This window comes from Ostrinia furnacalis, unplaced genomic scaffold (assembly GCF_004193835.3).
Source record: "Ostrinia furnacalis isolate ACB-3 unplaced genomic scaffold, ASM419383v2 OfSCF0753, whole genome shotgun sequence".
Taxonomy (NCBI): Eukaryota; Metazoa; Arthropoda; class Insecta; order Lepidoptera; family Crambidae; genus Ostrinia; species Ostrinia furnacalis.
The window spans coordinates 169,755-187,452 of record NW_021130992.1 but is presented as its reverse complement, the minus strand read 5'-3'; the positions used below and the strand labels follow the sequence as shown (position 1 = coordinate 187,452).

The window sequence follows — 17,698 nt, the reverse complement described above, 5'->3', positions numbered from 1 at the left end:
CAAGGTAACAAAAGTTTTTTATTAATAAAATAAGTGCGTATTATGTTGTGAAAAACAATTTTTTTTTTTCAAGTTTCGTTCAAGCAAAAGTTTCAAAGGTTCTGTGCTAGAACTTGGGTTTAAATAAATAAACAGTGTAGTTTCGTGTAGCAAATTGATAAATGATTATACATGCATTCGATCATTGCGTCGCAATGGTCAAACGCGTTAGAATTAATAACTCAATCGTTATTAAGTATTCAAAAAAAGGAATCTTCTGAATCACCTTTCATAAAATAATAGGGTCATAAAATAGAACTATCACACGACCGAGGATATAATAAAATCCATACAGAGAGAATAGAGTAGATATTAGGTATACTACCTACGAGTATGTATTTTACATTAAAAATTAAAGCAAGTTGTTTGGCTAGTAGGTCACTATGTGAAGTTATGATTACTTACATCGGAAAATATTTATGACTTCACAAAAGGTAAGTTATTGTTCACACAAGTTTTGATTGGACACTCGCCACTGTAGGGGATCTTGTAATCATATTTTCTTTTTCTTTTTTCGTAAGTTGCTATTGCCTCAAAGTTCAGGGCCTATCACATCTTATTGGAGTTGATATTGAGTTGCTTACGAAATGATGTGTAAATGGTTCTTTTGGGATACACATAAAGTCTTCTTACTGAATATAAATGTAGGTAGGTAATTAATGAAAATCACGCCCTCGCTTTATCCAAAACAGCTTACAAAATTACCAATTTTCCTATTCATTCTCACGATATTGAAATTGTGAACTGTAAATCGATAGCATTCATTAGTTTGGACCCTTGCCTTGAGACCTCTATTTATCTTGATAATCTAAAGCGATTAATCGCGCAGATTTAGGAAGCTTACGAATTAAATCCTTGTACATTGTTCAATAAAGAAAATGATTGTATTTGATTGTAGTTAGTCAATTTATTTAAATCTTTATAGCATAATAACAGAATACCTACAAAGGCGAACTTTGCTACAATGGTTTCTCTCCCTTACCTACATGTAATGTCAATGTCAGAAAACTATAATAATAATAGGTTAGTATGATACATAATATTAATTATTATTAAATGTCTTATTAATTATTAAAAATCTAAACATCGTACCTAGCCGACCTAGGTAACATAAAATAGTCTGTTTTCATAATATTGAGCGCAACAAAGACAATGGCAGCAAAAGCCTGCATTTATCATGTCATTCATGCTGTAATTCCTCCACTTTAGGTCCCTTTGTCTTTTTGGACAATATGCGAGGTTTATCTAAAGGAAATCTCTGTCGGTGAATATTTTATTTTCCGCTGGGGCGCGCTATCACCGCCTGTGTTTTCCCAAAGGATATTAGATTTCTCTCGAATGATAACCTTCACACTCAGCAATAGGTGCAGACGTGTCGGCATAAATGGCTCTTGACTTATTTAATGGATCACCATGTAACTTAAGTAGAAAATATTTGATCGAACAAGTATGGAGATTTTCAGGTTCTTTTTACGTCAATCATTATATTTTCTTAAAGGTCAGCGTTCGTTACCTATATTGTTATTGTTACCTTCAAGGATACATGACAAGATAATTTGCATAGACATTATTTTACAATATTCTTAGGTTTAAGGTCTCTTGCTAACATTAGTGCTGTCAATTAGTTTTTATTCTAAACAAAACAATGATTCATCAGTGCATAAATATACTCTTAATATTTAAGTAACTATGGTCATCTATTGCGTTGTAATTAAATGGGGTTGAGATCTATACAGAAACAGTTTGGGGAAAAGTTATTTTAATATGTCACGGGCCAGCCAAACTAATAAGTACCACTACCGTTTTCGGGCACATTCCTTGAGTTTACACGTCGCGGGAGTAATACGGTTAATAAGGGTCCCAACGTCGTAGTTTATTCTGCCAGTTGATTGAAAGGCTGACCCAAGGTATTTCAGTTTTGTTCCGCTTAGGCGGTATGTTACTATGGTAACCGAAACAAGGTCAATGAGCGGGGGATGTTTTCATCTATTAAAATCTTTGCCCCATCACCGCGCGCACCACTCTTTGCTAAGAGGGTATTGTTGACATTGACTCTTAAGGTACGTCCGTACTTTAAATATTGCGCGATATTACAAAGTGGCCTATAAAGTCAATGAGGAAACAAGCTACAAAATATCCTTAAAATATTCCTAGAAGATCAATTTGAAAAGTTATTATTGGTTTTGAATTCGATTAAAATGGTCCAGAAATCCTCGGTGAAGTTTATTTGATAAACACTGAGAGATCTAACTTCAACAACAGAAGTCGATTTTAATTTATTCTCGACGAAAGGGAAAACAAAATTGTTTCATAAGTCTGAGAAATATTGGTACAGCAATAATATCTTGTAAGATTTATTATATATCAGCATCATTCTACATAATATAAAGCGAAAAGTCTGGGCTAAAATATGGTAAATTAGGTAAAAGTAATAGGTGAAATCAAGGTTATCCTGACTTTTTTCTGAGGTGCTAGGTATTTGTGTTCATAAGTGTTTACTTCAGAATAACAAAAGTGTCAAAGGCAATCCATCGCACAGAGGAAAATATTACCGTCTATCCGACATTTCGGCAGATTTTGGTAATTTAGTAATGCCGAGGGAATGCCCTTTCACGAGATTAAAGATTATTCATGTGACACGGGTCTACATGTTTCACAAACACAATATTAGAAAGGTGTAACGAATTAGATTAATAATTAATGTCCTTGTTATAGGTATACAACATTGAAAAATACAAAAACAGACTAAGTACGCTAATTCCTTCATACTTCGTAGTAACTTGTATAATAAAATAATTAATATTTATAAAAATGGTGCGGAAACTCTACTTTCAATTAAATAAATGCAAATTAAAGGTATATTTTACATGATTACAAGAACACTGAGTCTAAACATGGTAGATTTATTAATAATTCATCTTCTATCACGTTCCACTTAATATGCCTCTCGTTACTGTCTCCGGACCGTCCACTCCTTTTCTTATTACTGTTATAAAGTTAATGACTTAACTTTCCCTTAGTGATTTGGGTCAAACTTAATGCTATTTTCTTTAGAGTTTCAGAGAGTTCACCAGAGCATTAAAAAAACGGTAATTTAATTTGATGTCTTGTTTCACAAAGTCTTCATAATAAGACAAGGATAATAATTTCTTATTACAAAAGTCTTCAACATAATTTTGTTTCATTTCATGGTTTCATTGATCCGGATCAGTGTACCGTTTCACCCAACATTCGGTGATTGGCCTGTCGGCACTAAAAATATAAAGCATAAACTTTTTATAAGGGCTAACTGTCGAGGGATTTGAACGCATAATTTCCCCCGAGAGTCAAATAAAAAAAATATACAAACGAATTTTATTTATTCTGAACGTTTGTTTTCAAAACTCACACCCCGCCGTTTTTAAACGAGGAAGTTCCTACGTAATTTATTGTTTATCTATGTATTAAGAATTCATATTGGAAATTGTGGTCGAAGTTTGATGTAATTTTCACTGTTGTGAAACTTCAATTAACTTTTAGCTTAGGGAATAAGTAAAGTTGAGTAAATTATGCTGATGTTGTACACAATCAAAAAATAATTTCGTCAAAACATATCGTGTTAGAAAAAGTCGTGAAGAAATGAAAACATCACAGATATTTTATATATTGCAGAGCGAAAATTATAGTTATTATGTATGTCTGACCAAAGCAATAACTAGGAAAGAAAATAACACTGTCCTTCATTCAATCTTTTACGTTCGTCCAGTCTTTCAATGACTTACAGTAGAACGATCGGAGGAAATCTCAGAAAAGTTTCAACTTTACCCAAGGTTTCAAGTGATAAATATTAAAATCCGGCCATAATAGTTTTTGATCATTACATAAAACACTCGTAAAAATAAATTACAAAGGACAAAATTCTTAAAACTCAAAAAATGTAGGTAATTGAATTCATCTTGGTATCTTGAACGTAACCTTTACACACTGTTTTATATGCATAGGTACAAAACGTTACTTTAGCAGTAGCTACGTACCCAACGGAGTTTTAAAATAAAAATAAAAGAAGTAAAGATTTTCCGTTGAATATCCGGAAATCGGAAAATTACGTGACTAGTTCTCGTGGAGGCGGACGAGTCGATTCGCTCCCTGCTGGCTCGGGCGGGAGTCGAGACGCGGGCGGTACGCTGTGACACCACGGCTATACGGGTGGGCTCACACCAAACAAGTCGTTCCAATTCAAAAATCAATCTTCAACTGCCACCTATAGCAAGCTCCCTACGAGTTTACAGTAGGGACATTAATTTGATTAATTTAAATGGGTCGATTTCTGATCATAATAAAATTGGTCCCAAAGATACGATGCAGCGAGCTTACCCAGATTTCTGATATAATAAGCGAAGATTGGTCATACATATGGAGGTAAAGTCGGACAGATTGCATTTAAAATAAAAAACATGGAAAATAAGTTCGGTTTGAACGCATCCTACGTCTCGCTGGAACTCTACATTCTCCATCCCTGAAAGCTTTCCCGAATAATGCGTTAATCACTGAATAACATTACGTCACCGTGATAAATGTGCGTCAGAGGATCCTAAACTTAAAGCATGGGCGCACTCCTTGACAGTTAAAGCTGAAAGCTGTGTGTACTGCGCTAATGTCTAGTACCGACCTCGTTTAATAAGTGTACTTTGAAGAATGAATTACGAGTACATAAATAGCTCGTTCTAATGGAAATCGTATTTTAACCCCCACGAAAGGTAATCGAAAGCGTTTTAAAATAAAATTTTATCTTGCGAGACGTTCAGAGAAAACTTTTATATGTTTTCGTAAGTTTTATGGTGCATTTCAATCCCAACCCATTTGCTGTGTACCTACGTTTTCTCAGACTTTTTTTATTTCTTCCTCCGCCAATTTGATATCATCTATAAGAACGAAGAATGTTTATTACTTTTATCAATTCCAACTTATTCTACTGAATTTATTTATACTAATGAGACAAGGCAACTACCTACCTACCTAACGACAATAATTTATATTAGTCACATTGTATTGACATGTTGGATTTATAATTTATACTTAATGCTAAAGCCTGGTCCGTGAGCACGTAGAATTTTGTCCAATGACCCCAAGCTACCCATCCTTACGTAGACAAAATTCTACGTGCTCACGGACCAGGCTTTAGTTTCATACTAATTAATCACGTTTAACTTAGGTCACACTGTAATGAGTGAAATAATATAATTAATCATGTCTTTACTGTGAGAGCGCAATGTGACTGAAACAAGTCACTAATCAATAACGCCTGAAATTACGCTGAAAAAATATACCTATCAGGTATTACGTTTAAGCGTAATTTAGTAACTTAGTTTGAAACTTATATGTAACCTATTGAAATATTGATGGTCAAAAACCCTCTCACCAGATGGTTGCGTGAATTTTTAATGGAATTTACAGTACACGTCACGTTCACGTGTTTGTGGACCGGCTCGGGTTTAAAAGGACTACGTGATGTCGGGATTAGTTACATAAAGCACGCTGACCATTATCCCTTTTGTTTCGGGTTTAGTCAAGCAGTAACTACATTACCTACTTAGGCAAGCGACAGAGGTTTAAATGCTGATTTAAATCATTTCAAAGTCAAATGTAAGTGTATTTATAACCTCTACGCTGTACCAAAATAACCTCTATCCCAAGTAGGCTGGCGTTTGCAGACGGGGATTACAGAATTTAATGTTTGTGGGCATATTATGTGTAGGGTGTAAGGGACAGATTGGCAAAAACTGAACTGTAGGCTTCCAAATGATGAAACAGTGTATTTCAAGACTCTATGTCCCTAATCAAACTGAAAAGTCCCTAAATGTTCAGCTTGAGTCTATAAAGTAACGTCAATATTCAGTCTGTGTTTCTTATCATTTCGGTGGCTGAGTTTATGTGAACTTCAATAATAATAATATTGTACATAATGGAAAACCTCATTATCCTTGTATAGGAAATAATTCCAGATAATGGCTAATAAGTTGAAGTAGTCTTTGAATTGGAAACGATTTCGCTCCGTTTTGCTCTATTGTGCTGTTTGTGCGTAATCGATATCGTATCATTTTTATTGTTGTATAGTTTGTTATCCCAAATAAAATAAAATAAAATAAATAAAATAGTATCATAAAAGAAACATTTATCGAATTGATGTAGATGTGATACACGAGCTGTGCAATTTACAGACAGAAGTGTAACATGTTTGATGCGACGCGTCACATCGCAGCACAATGGGCGCCGGGCTGCGAGCGCGGGCATTCCGACGTTACTGGACGTGCACTGAATAAATACGCCAAAGTTTACCTTCGGTAAATGCCTCGGCTTATCCACTTAAGGGACAAAGTGGACAGCGAAAATGATATATTTTATTGAACCATTAATCGTCATTTGATCATTACTACTACATAAATATTTAAGAAAAAATTAAAAAGAATTGACGTAACTACATACCTACTGCTACACCTTGAATGTTAGAATAAAGTCATTGTTATGCCAGTTCTATTCGTGTATGGGTAAAAGGTTACGATTAGGGTATATTGGGGTTTGTTTGTACCTATTTATTTTTAATGACACTACATTTACTTATATCGTTAAGTTCAAAGAATATATATTTTCTGCTATAGCTTTTTTATAATTAATATTGAAAAAGGCTATCTATATTCTTTGAAATATACGTAACAATACCTATTGGTAGTTAAAATTTTATTAAGTACTAGCGGCCGCCCGCGACTTCGTACGCGTGGATCCCGTTTTACCCCCTTCATCTATCTTACGCGGTTTAGATTTTTTCATACAAATATTTTTTCCCGCTAACTCCCGTTCCAGTGGGAATTTTGCAATATCCTGTTGTAACTAAGCTTTAAGTTTACTAAGGCCCGGTTTTTTGATTCGTAGTTAAAATAACCAATAGTCAAATTTGACAGCTGTCAAATGACAAGTGGTTAAATATCATAAAAATTTTTTTTCGAACAATGGTTAGCGTGACTTTTAGTACATTTTTTTAACTATTAGTTAACATTTTGTTAATATTTAATCATTAGTAGCAAAATTTAACAATTTGTTATTTTAACTATGAATCAAAAAACTGGGCCTAAGGTACCTGCATGCCAAAAGACAATGCCGGAAATTATCAAACTTCTAATACTCGTAACTCAGTTCAGACTGAGTTTAGAGGTATACATGCCATAGTAAGTTTGGTTTATTACACTATTTTGAAATCAAAAAACAAAGTTTGGTCGATGGCCGCGCGAAAAAAAAAAGACGCCACTTTCCATACAAAATCTGGCATTGCCATTTCAAGCGTCTAACTTAATCGGTTTAAGATTTTTCATACAAAAGGATTATCCCGCGAATTCCCGTTCCCGTGGAAATTTCGAGAAATCCTTGTTGTAACTAAGCTTTAAGTTTACTAAGGTACCTACATGCCAAATTTCAAGCGTCTAACTTAAGCGGTTTAGATTTTTCATACAAAAGGATTTTCCCGCTAATTCCTGTTCCCGTGGGAATTCCTAAGTATACTATAACCTGCCCAGGAGTATGAAGAATAATTGTACCAAGTTTCGTTAAAATCCGTTGAGAAGTTTTTGTTTCTATAAGGAACATAATGACGGACAGACAGACAGACAAAAATTTTACTGATTGCATTTTTGGCATCAGTATCGATCACTAATCTAATCACCCACTGATAGTTATTTTGAAAATATATTTCATGTACAGAATTGACCTCTCTACAGATTTATTATAAGTATAGAAGAAGATTTTTAGAACAAACATTTAATATTCGAGTTATCTCAACGAATCATAAGGTGTCCAACTGAATTCTGAAAACTCTTTTAAGTAGAAATTAAGCTCTCTTGAGCTATTGTTACCTTTAAAAGTCAATATCATTTTAATAATGCTTCTTTGCCAAAAACATTTTGTCCTCATTTACATTTGATTCCTAGAAGTACGGTTTAAGTAGTAATATTTAGTTCTAACGCCCTTCAGGCATAATATTGGTTAAATTATAGGATTTTGCTTTTAAACATTCCAAGAATATTCGGTTTTGTCATGAAGACAATAGTATTTAAAGCTACAAAGCCTTTTTCCTAATATGTGTATTAATTAATAGTCATATTTCTCGTATCATAAATATACTTTACCGTCATCTGGATCGTGTACGCGTAGGTGCTATTAATTTTTAATTAACTATTTCATCATTATTTTTACGTTAAATATAAGACACTACGTGTTATTTTTATCTGTTGTTGTGTAATTATTCTGACACTAACATACCTACTACTTAACTTACCTAGATCTCCCCATCTTTTGGTAATTTATTCATATTTCGACGTTATAACCTAAATATTTTGTTAATTTATTTAGTGATTTCAACTCGTTCGACAAGAAAATGTTTGACTACTATTATTTATTTTTGAGTATTATAGTGATTTTATGTTTAGCTGCACTTGTCCTTTTGTTCGTAGTCGGATTGCGGTTTTGGGTGGGACCAATAAAAGGTGTGTGTACCAGCAATGCACGATTAGATGGAAAAGTTGTTATCGTCACCGGAGGGACTCTGGGCATAGGAGTTGAAACAGCAAGAGACCTTGCGAGGCGTGGAGCCCGCTTGGTTATCGCGGCTAGATCGACCCAAACAGGAAATGAAGTTGTGAGCGATATCATAGCAACCACCGATAACCCAAACGTTGAATTCAAGCAGTTGGACCTATCAAAGTTTTCCAGCATACAGAAATTCGTGAAGCAATTTAATGAAACTTATGAACGTTTGGATATATTAGTAAATAATGCTGGTGTTGCAGGAATACGTCAAGCCTGCACCGAAAATGGTATTGAAAAAATTATGCAAATCAACTACGTTGGACCATTCCTACTGACGCACTTACTCATGGACAAACTGAAAGTGTCTAAACCTAGCAGAATAGTGATAGTATCCTCGGTTGCACACCGTTCTCATAAATTAGATCCCAACGATATAATTGGTAAGAGGCCTCTAGATTTCTGGTCGAGGTACGCCAACAGCAAAGTCTGTAATATTATTTGGGCTAAAGCGTTAGCAAAGCGATTACCAGAGAGAATCACCGTTAACTCATTAAATCCCGGTTTAGTTAAAACTGATATTTTTCACAGATATTCCAAACTTCGTAAAATGATAATAAATTTATTTATAGAGATGTTTTTCAAAACGCCTGTTGAAGGCGCTCAGACAACTCTCCACTTATGCGTGGAACCTGAGCTAGAAAATATCTCAGGAAAATATTTTTCTGACTGCAAGATTGTGGAACCGAATAAAATTGTCAAAGATGAAACAGTAGTAGAAAAAGTGTGGGAAAACACAATGTTGCTAATAAAAGACCAAATAAATGATGACCATTTCAAGTGACTTGTAATTATAATTGATTTAATCATAGAAATACATGATTTACTTACTATTAATGCATGTACTTATTATTATTATTGACCCTCAATTGAAAACATTAGGAAAAAATGCCTGAATAATAAGCTAACAAGTTCTTAAATCAATAAGTTCTTAATAAAGCTTAGGTATCTTTATTTAAAGCTCTAGCTAGAACTCATTTCATAAAATAGATATACCTACACGTTAGCTTCAATGATTGAACGAACAGGGGCTAACGTAGCCACCATTTTGGGTATCTCCAAGAGTTTCTTACTAAACGAATCAAGTAAACGAAACATTATTCATACTAACATTCATGTAAAGTAAGTTTATGAAGACGTTAATTATTTTTATGAAAATAGTAACGATTATTGTCACCGATGTTTTATTTTTCCAAAAGAAAGAAACTTAATTTGTTTACACATCACGAGTGCAGTCATTCACAATTCACAGTGCTTCATCCTGTTTCATTTTTGTCACGTTGTTGTTTCCAATAAATGTATTAATGCCAGTGAAATGAAACATACATTCATTCTATTGTCCGAAGGTGAACTCGATTTCGTTTCGTCGAAACGTAAAATAAACCAGATTAAAATGAATGCAATAAAGTGAAGCGTTTATTTATTGGTAAGCCCCACGCTCGTCCAGACTATTTTCCAGGAAACACTTTCGATGCTTGCTAAAGTTGGAAACCAACTGTTAGCTTTTGCTTCTATGTTGATTAAACGGAACAACTCTATGGAGAGATGACATTTCAAATACAGCTAGAGTTTGAATTTTAGTTTTTTTTTTATACATACCTGCAATAACTACAAATAAAATACTAGTTAATAAAAAATTTCCTCAAACTTGTGACAATACAAAACAAAAGCATAACTCTAGATTTCTGTACAAAGCGAATCTTCTCACAAATGTATATCGTTTAGTTGCTACAAACCCGGGGTAAAGTTTACAGTCGAGCAATTCCAAAAGTATTACAAAAGTACAGACAGTATTGTTCGACAGCGGAACGAGGTAGCTGGAGGATTTGGACTTTGTAATTATCGAGACAAAAACGTGGAATGGCGAGTCACAAATACTAATTATTGTAAGGAGTTAAGATTCTATTTGGAGAAACCATAATTTGAGTGGGAGAGTGAGAGTTTACAATGAATTTACAAAACTTAACCTTTACTCAGCATGTATAGAATGTATTTACATGTTTCATGTTGTTTATGTACATGTTCAATATTAGAAGAGGTATTTCCTAGTCTGAAATGTTTTATCCTGGTGAATTATTCTCACCAACCTTTCTCAAATAAAAAGAGAATACCTACGTAAATAAATTAATTCACTGGAAATATCATATTTTTAAATTGGACTGCTCTCGCGCCCTCTCAACCAGATTGGAGTAATATGCGTGTAATATTTCACAAAATAATTGGAAAATTATTCCACGTAAGTGTTTTGAGAAACGTCACATAGCTCGTATTATGAAACGCGCGTGTACATACGTAGGTGGGTATTTCTCATCGCCACGGTTCTCATCGTCACCTTCGTGGCAAGTTTTATTTCTAACTTATTTCAACTTTTTGTAAATAAAAATTGTAGCGCTTGATGTGAAGAGTGTATTCTCAGTAAATCAGTCAAATAGCGAGTCTCGTTTGGAAGCTTTAACATTTTGAATTTTTTGATGCCACGAAAGTGATTCTGTACTTCACAGCAATATTTTTTTCAAACTTTACTACTGTAAATTACTCTTAAGTGTTTATAAAACATATATTTTGTCTTATTTTCATAGATAAATAGCAATAACATAATATAAATAGGTACCTACTTAAATACAAGATAAAATTTTACCGATAACGTCACGTACTAAGTTACAAGATTCTACGCAATTGGCTGACTCTGCCGTGTATTTATATACAGGAAATCTGTCTTTTCGTTAAAAAGAACTTATCGTTATTTGGGACATTAAATAGTAAACGTCATAAAAACAAAATATGCTCGAAAACACATAAGACTGCTTTGTTCACGAAAAATGTCTCGGGCATGGCACCACGTATTTTCAATAAGTTACCGGACAACATAAGGAATAAAGAAGAATTGATTTCCTTTAAAAATGCATTATTTCACTTTCTGGTTGAGAAAGCATACTACTCCATTGACGAATTCCTCCTGGACAATTTAAAAATGTGATCATAAAATGTTTGCATGTAAAATTATAAAATGAACAGGTATTAGTATTAAGTAACCATTTATATTATGTATATTGCACGCCATCTGCTTGGCAAATTGTAGCTGAACAATTTTACGTTTAAATTTAAGATCCATCAATGTATGATATGTACCTACAATTGCAATAAACTAATTTGATTTGATTTGATTTGGTTTTAAGGGTGATACTGGTGGCATTCTGAAATGCTAAAGAAGCAAAAAAAAGATTATCAGTGAAAAAAAATCAATAAAAAAGAACTCTAACTGATTATCACTCCCTCAACAAAAATATATTTTTTATTGAGGCCAGAAGGCCTCGTATTTTTGTTGTACAATTTTTAACTCAAACTTCAGATTAAATTTATCTTACAAACAGATACACAGTCACATATACAGACATACATATAGTCATACAGACAGACAGACAAAAAATACGAGGCCCTTATTTTTTTAGTGATGTACTGAACTCTACTTACCACGTATAATTTATTAGTTATTAAAATATTGTAAAAACATAAACACCAGTCCCTATATTTTAAAATAAACCAAAGCAAGAAATCACTTTCGTGGCCTAAAATCACCTTCGTGTATAAAGCACCACGAAGGTGATGCCACGAAGGTGACGAAAATTTTAGTTTTTTATGAATTATCCTTAAATTTGAATTTAACGGTTCAAGTCGAATACTACACAAATAAGTCTAACATGTTAAGTTTTCAATGGTCTAAGTTTCAATTAAATTGTTAAAATTTTAGAGGTAGAAAATATTGTTCAAGCAAGGGACGGTATGTCTATGGATAATCACAAAAAGTTACGTATTTTTTTCCCGGAGCCACGATCGACCTATCTCACCTTCCCAATGGCCGGAGTGCGACTGACGTTAACCGAATAGAACGCTGTGATTGGTTGCTGGTGTTCGGTTTAACGGCAATCTTGTATTATTACTCATAATTTTAGGTACCTAAAGTCGTGTGACCAACGTATTCCGCTTTCTCAATTCTAAATAATTACAAGAAGATANTTAACGAATTCCTCCTGGACAATTTAAGAATGTGATCATAAAATGTTTGCATGTAAAATTATAAAATGAACAGGTATTAGTATTAAGTAACCATTTATATGTATATTGCACGCCATCTGCTTGGCAAATTGTAGCTGAACAATTTTACGTTTAAATTTATTTATTTATTTATTTTATTTATTTATTATTCATTATTGAGCAATTACATATTTGATCCAAATAGCGTCCTAAATCCTTTTTAGGTTTGTCTAGACACTATTGTTCTCTATACAAATAAAAACAATGAATAAATTAAGATCCATCAATGTATGATATGTACCTACAATTGCAATAAACTAATTTGATTTGATTTGATTTGAAGTTAAAATTAGTCTAAGCGATATTTTATGAAATAATCCCATAGACTTTTGTTATAAGCCCATTTAAATAAGCACTTTTAAGTGATCTTAAACTTGACCTTCTTAATTTTAAACTAACTTTAAAACTAAATCTTGCTTAACTTTCTAAGGGGCTCGAAACGACCCGGGTCAGTACTTCAATCCCGCGGTTCATTTCGCACCGGATTGGACCGGGCTGGCCGGGTCGGGTCCGAGGGTCAAAATTGGATTGTGTAGACTTGTAACGCTGTTAAACTTAGCTCCGGGCGTAATGGAAAGTGATGGAAATCGATCCAGCAATAATCAAGGCATAGCGAGTTGGAATGTCCACTGATTTTGGCCTTAAGTGGGTTAGAATGAAATGACTCATAGCAACTGTAACGTATGTAAAACGCCTTTTACGTATTATTTATGATGTAACAATTATTTTTGAACCATACCCAGGGCCGTTTTTAACCTACTAGGGATCCTGGGCACGTAAGGATTAAGGGGGCCCTTATTAACTGAAAAAAGGTCTTTTCAGTAGTTGGGGCCCCCTGTGCACGTGCCCAAGTGCCCAGAGGGAAAGAAGGGCCTGACCATACCTGGAAATCCTATGGTTTTAGAGATATGAAGGCCAAACTCAAAAACTTAAATAGTATTTAGCAATAATCATACATGATTGAATGACACATCACATGCAAAATAGTTTGTGCTGCGGTACCATTTATGTGTTACAAAAATTCGTAACACACTTGTGATACTTAGTCTTAGTAAAGATCACTTAGTTTTTACATTCTAGAAGAAAAGCGACAAATTAATATTCCAAACTCGTTTCGATGTGCAAAGTGCACATCTTCAACCTATGTAATGGACTATTTTCTCTGGTGTTTATAGTATTTAGCTATAAAATCACTAGTCATTCAATAGCAATCAGTCGCCATAACCATACATAATAATCACGGACCAATCCCCCATAATTGAAAGAAAGAAAGAAAGAAAAATGGTTTATTTGGTTCAAACAGACGTTTTACACAATTTAAATTACATACGTACATAATTTATTGAACCAAAATGGCTCCTACTCAGCTTGTATCATGTTCCATTCAGAACATGAATGCTGGTATTCTGTAGGAACCATCTTGAAAAGAGCGTCAACCAGGGACGCAATAAACATTGGCATTTTACATAAACATTATATAAACCCTTACACTATAACACTTATAATTTATAACTTGTAACTTATAAAATATAAAATAAAATCTATTCTTTATTGCTTAAATACCTAGATTTTTCTGGCATATTATACTCTCTTCGATGAGGCGAGGTGTGTGTGATGAGTGTACTTATTTATGGGAGTGCGTGTGAGGCAAATAGANGCCATCTGCTTGGCAAATTGTAGCTGAACAATTTTACGTTTAAATTTAAGATCCATCAATGTATGATATGTACCTACAATTGCAATAAACTAATTTGATTTGATTTGATTTGATTTGATTTGATTTGATTTGAGACAGATCACAGGTATTTCCTTAGAAATTACCTAATTGGATCGATTTAATTGAAATACACAACCATAACATAGACCAGTTAGGAAACTCGAATACAAACGTTTTAGTAACTCAAACTTCTATATTCTATACTAATATTATGAATGCGAAAGTAACTCTGTCTGTCTGTCTCGCTTTCACGCCTAAACCACTAAACCGATTTTGATGAAATTTGGCATAGAGATAGGTTGAGTCCCGGGAAAGGACATAGGATAGTTTTTATCCCGGTTTTTGAAACAGGGACGCGCGCGAATGACAAAATTCCTCGCGGGCGAATCCGCGGGCGGAAAGCTAGTAAATAAAATAGATGGGTATTACATGTGTTCTTGTGGTTAACTCAGATTTAGGTTGATAATTATCTAATCTTTGAAATTATACTGCAATAATCTACTTTTAGACTACTGCAATGTCACTGGATATGAAGATCGGAGATAATCTGATAGAATCTAAGCATATTCATAATCTGTCGTGTGCACTGAACAGTTATTTTGTAGCCAGACTAGTTTCCAGACGGCTCTAGAAAGGCGTCCATCCGGTCTGGTATCACATAAATATACTAGTCCATGCGTTGGACTATGTTGTTTTTGTTCGGTTTTCTATAAAATGACTGATAATTATAACTGGCAATTATACTTAGAGGTAGGGCATGGAATTGCACTATTAGAAGAAAATCAGACATTGACATTCGCCCGTATTCACAAGCATTTGTTATAAGGTCTCACAGCGCGCGTGGACGTACAGGTTGACACACGAACCAATCACAGAGCTCTATTCAACGCTGTGCGTTCGTTTTGCTGCTTCAATTAAGCAAGCATCGTTTGTGAATACGGGCTAATTATTTAGTTTTTTATCTTCCTTTATCATTGTAATGCATTTTATAATAAACAAAATTCACAATGCAAACGTTTCTATTTCTATGCAAATGCAAATGTCTAAGTGTAGACAATTAAACCCTAATTAATTTAATGTAACTAAATAATTTAACTTGTGTCAGACTCGTAAGCCGTAATACCTACACATCTAACAATAATACTGACACATAGCTTGTGTACTTATTATTATTTGTGGGTAACATAACACACAATGTGACAACCCTAACGTACAACACAAAGACAAACCACAACAAATCGTTCTTTCTCGTTATCTATTGCATTTCATATTAAAGTATTGAGGAAAAAGAACACTGGAAACTCCATTTTTGAAATATATTTGAATCTGCCTTTTCCAATACAATACCGGAGACGAGGACCGCGGAATGCATTTCATAAATTATCTCTAAAACCGAACATTAAGATCGGAATGGTAAAGCAATATTTATAACCAAACCGCACTAGGGTTGCACCTGTTTCATATGAGAAATACCTATGAATCTAAGATGATATCGGAAATATAAACTACGTACTGGTATTGCCGTGTCACATAAAATTATAACATTGCGCGTGTACCAAATATACATTATTTCTTACCAAAAATACGTATGTATTTATGATAATCAACGCACAGCCTAAAGGTGACTGACTGACTGACATAGTAATCTATCAACGCACAGCCCAAACCACTGGACGGATCGGGCTGAAAGGCATGCAGGTAGATGTTATGACGTAGGCATCCGCTAAGAAAGGATTTTACGAAACTCTACCCATAAGGGGGTAAAACGGGATCCACGCGTGCGAAGTCACGGGCGGGTCGCTAGTTTATGATAATTGCTTAGACTTTCATCTCCTTTGTTAATAAAATGCACGACAAAGGTGAAAAAACATTCAAATATCTAACTGTTGCACCTTTTACTGTTACGAGTATTAAATGATTAACCAAATTATGGCCATAAATTGTTTTCCTCATTCCAAATTTTTGATTTTCAGCCCGAAACCAAAACATTTCTTCTATCTTTACCCTTACACGCTTCTGGTTTGTTTTCGTGGAATCCTTTCCTGCGACTTGTAAGGGATCTTCGTGTGAAATCCCAAGTTTCTAGATTGATCTGCTCTATAAATCAATCTATCACTAATCAAATGTCTGAAATTTTGCTTTTCAGCGAAATTACGAGTATATTGGGTTAGTTTAATATCTTGTTAATTAGATCCACTGCTAAGACTTGATTACGTAAGTTGATAGGTAAGCACATTAGTAATTTTTATGGAGAGTAAAATAATTAATCACAAATCAGAAACATCGGCAGCTAACATGATTGAAATATTCATCATCATCATATTCAACTATTACTGTCCTATTCTAATCTGTTTGAACCACATGTGAAATTAGTAACCTTTACAATATCTTTTGGTAGATTCAAGTTGTAAACAGATTTGTTATATGGTGGGGTAGGGTGGTAGAACTGGAAAACTAAAACTAGGCTAAGTGTACTGACGATCTGGTGCAGGTTTCGGAAAACACCTGGATGCGGACAGCACAAGACCCGTCGTTGTGGAAATATTGGGGGAGACCTTGGCCTAGCAGTGGACGTCTTAGGTTGAAACCTTCGATCAACAATAACAATTGGTATTATTATTCATCACCATCATCATTTCAGCCATAGGACGTCCACTGCTGAACATAGGTAGGCCTCCCCCAATGCTTTCCACGTTGATCCGTTGGTCCAGCGTTTCCCTTCTTCTTTTCTTCACCTGATGTTATGCCCTGAGTGCCCAAGCAACTGTACTCAGGAGGATTTGATGAGTGCTACTGACAACGCCACTCTTGTGGCGGATTTTTGGGCTGACACTGTGTAGGTTTGTTGTCGACACGAAAAGAAGCGCTTCCCTGCTACCTTTACAATGTCGTCGGTCCACCTTGTGCGCCTTGTGCGCTGTGTTATCCGGTATTATTATTAGTAGAAACGAACGAAAATTGTCAACCCTACCCCACACTCTAACGGTGCGCCCTGCACGAACGTAGAATGCCCCATAAATAGCTCTAACGACTGGAAATTATGTACTAAGATGCCATGATTTCCTGCAATGGTTGTTCAGTATTGGAAACATTTCGTTTTCGCAAAGAAAGCACAAGTTGTGGTAGTAATACTAACTACTATTGTTTTATACGTTGTTGTACACACCCTAGTTGGCTCGCTCCCAGAACCATTTTTTGTCCTCTTTATTTTCTTCTTTTAAAAGTTTCCGTGACTTACTG

General features: G+C 34.5%; 1 pseudogene; it reads left to right on the top strand.

Annotated features, from left to right (window-relative positions):
- Positions 1-8,440: 8,440 nt before the first annotated feature.
- LOC114349947 (retinol dehydrogenase 12 pseudogene) lies at positions 8,441-9,433 on the top strand (annotated as a pseudogene).
- The last annotated feature ends 8,265 nt before the right edge of the window (positions 9,434-17,698 follow it).